The sequence below is a fragment of the Cebus imitator genome, unplaced genomic scaffold, assembly GCF_001604975.1.
Source record: "Cebus imitator isolate Cc_AM_T3 unplaced genomic scaffold, Cebus_imitator-1.0 Scaffold136, whole genome shotgun sequence".
In the NCBI taxonomy this organism is placed as follows: domain Eukaryota; kingdom Metazoa; phylum Chordata; class Mammalia; order Primates; family Cebidae; genus Cebus; species Cebus imitator.
Window position 1 is genome coordinate 3,057,650 of NW_016107451.1, and position 2,978 is coordinate 3,060,627.

The window sequence follows — 2,978 nt, forward strand, 5'->3', positions numbered from 1 at the left end:
TTTTTTTTTGAGACAAGGTTGCTCAGGCTAGAGTGCAGTGGTATGATTTTGGCATACTGCAGCCTTGACCTCCCGGGCTCAAGCTATCCTCCCATCTTAGCCTCCCAAATACCTGGGACTAAAAGTGCACGTCACCACACTTGGCTAATTTTTAATATTTTTTTGAACCTAGGATTATATTACTTTCCTTTAGTAATATTTTATTTGCTTTGGCTAGGTGCCTAAGGGCACCAGCAATCCAGGATCACTTTTATCTAAGTTCAGGACCTAAAGATTTCTGGGTCCTCAGTCAGGTTGCAATCCATGTGAGTATCAGCTTAAGTCTCTACTCTGGTACATTCATTCAGGGTCCCCAACTCAAAGCATGGGACAGTTTATAAAGGTTACCAGACTTAGTGGGCCTGTATCTAAATATTTTCCTCTATCACTGTACAATTGCCTCTCCCAGATAAGCAAACACTTATCCCTCCAGATCAACACTCAGTCTCTCAGTTGCCTGTAAGAGATTAGCAAATAATTCTACCTCAAAAGCAACCCTGAGCATCAGACTCATTTTCCTACATTACCACATTCTCCTGGACCCAAGCCTGGAAATCTCTCAGGATTTTTGTATATTTTGCATCTAGAAAGATTTTTTTTTAAGTATTTTGAGTAGTTTTCTTAGCTGTCTCCAGCAGAAGAGCTGGTCCAACATTACCAAAAGTAGAAGTCAAGAGTAATCTTTTCAAAATGCCATCATGTAATTTCAGGATACATTTCAAAATTCTTGCACAAGTAGAACATTATTGTTTATTATTTTCTCTTCTGTGACATGACTGCTCATTACAATCCAAATTAACAAAAGAATTACTAGATATGAAAATATCAGAAAATTGGTTTAAAATTATATCACCTATTACTTATTTAATTTTGAGAGTTTTAAAGGTAAATATGTATTTCAAAAATTATGTAATGAGCACATGAAGCTTGTTTTATGCAATGTTTACAACAATGGGAAAGAGATATACAAATGACTAATTCTCCTAAAATGGCCTTTATTATTATTATTTCGAAATGGATCCTTGCTTTATTTATTGCCCAGGCTGCAGTGTAGTGGCACGATCTCAGCTCACTGCAACCTCCACCTCCCAGGTTCAAGCGATTCTCCTGCCTCAGCCTCCTAAGTAGCTGGGATTACAGGCACACACCACTATGCCCAGCTAATTTGTGTATTTTTAGTAGAGATGGGGTTTTACATGTTGGTCAAGCTGGTCTTGACCTCCTGACCTCAAGTGATTCACCTGCCTCAGACTCCCAAAGTGCTGGGATTACAGGCATGAGCCACCACACCCAGCCATGTTTCTGTTACTATACAGTAGTTTGCATTTTCTACAACTTTATATAAATGGAATCATAGACTATGCGCTTTTCATGGTCTGGCTTCTTTCACTCAGATAATTCTTTCTAAATTTGTCCTTTTTGTTGTGTGTTTATTCTTTATTACTAAGTAATATCCCACTGTGTGAGTCTATACATTCATCTTTTGATAAATATGAGTGATTTCCAGTTTGGAGCTAGTATTACAATTAAAGCTGCTACCACATACACAAGTCTTTACGTGGGCACATGCTTTCATTTCATTTGGGTATATTCCTAAGAGTGGAATGGTGGGAGCATGTTTAGCTTTTTAAGAAAATGTCAAACTATTTTTCCAAAGTAGTTGTATCCTTTTATATTCCCACCAATAGGGTATGTGAATTTTATAGAGACCTTTAGAGAGAGATAATTCTTTTTTTGAGACAAAGTCTTGCTCTGTCGCCCAGGCTGGAGTGCAGTGGCCCGATCTCAGTTCACTGCAACCTCCACCTCCCCGGTTCAAGCGATTCTGCTGCCTCAGCCTTCCGAGTAGCTGAGATTACAGGTGCCCACCACCACACCTGGCTAATTTTTGGTATTTTTAGTAGAGACAGGGTTTCATTGTGTTAGGCTGGTTTGATCTCCTGACCTCGTGATCCACCCTCTTCGGCCTCCCAAAGTGCTGGGATTACAGGCATGAGCCACCGCGCCCCGCCCATTTTATGCATTCTTTGCAAATTTTTTTTTTAAAGACAGGTTCAGGCCGGGCGCATGTACAGAAAAGGTGTGCACCCTCATTAGGTCACCGAGGCAAGGAGGTGGGCTGTAGGCAGCAGGTATCCTGGGCAACACTTCTTATCTGGGGGCTGGAGACTTCAAAGGATTTCTAACAGAAGGATACTGTAAGCCAATGCAGTGGGAGCTGACAGACTTGTGCTCTTCTCTAACGATATTTCTGGGAGGATGATTTGAGCTAGCACAGAAGTGAGAAAAAACTGACAGGGTGTACAGCCGCTGTGACCCAGTCACACCAGAGGGGTTCTTCTCCCTTGGTTATTTCCAGGATCTCAGGCCTGAGGCCTACTTTCCACAGGAACTGGATACAAAGTACTACAACTCCTTTACCAGGAGGAGAGGCTCTTGCTCCAAGCCTGCCATACAGCGTATGCCCTTTCAGCCAGGGACGCCACCGCCTGGGTCTTTGGTTCTTGTCCTGGTCTGGCTGTTTTCCCATGTACTGCTTCTGTTCTGTGACTGCTCTAGGCATTCTTCCTACTACAAACTACTGCATGGTTATATAGAAGGATTTTATAAATCAGCACTAAATGTGTCAGTACAACTCCGACTATAATACCTATATGATTATATAGAAAGATTATATGGGACTAAGTATGCTAGATATAAGTGTTAACTATGACTATATAAGCTAGATATATGTAAGCAGTAAGTTACACTTCAGGCACTAATTCTATAAACCAATATATAATTATATATAAAGGATTATACAAAGGAAATAGCTGAGTAATAACACTATAAACTAAGGTATTCTTCAGGTACTAATTGTGCCTGGGGCCTGGACAGTTCTCCTTCCTCGGTGCCCATGGTGGATGTTACCCACATTAGGCTTTTTTTTTTTTTTTTTT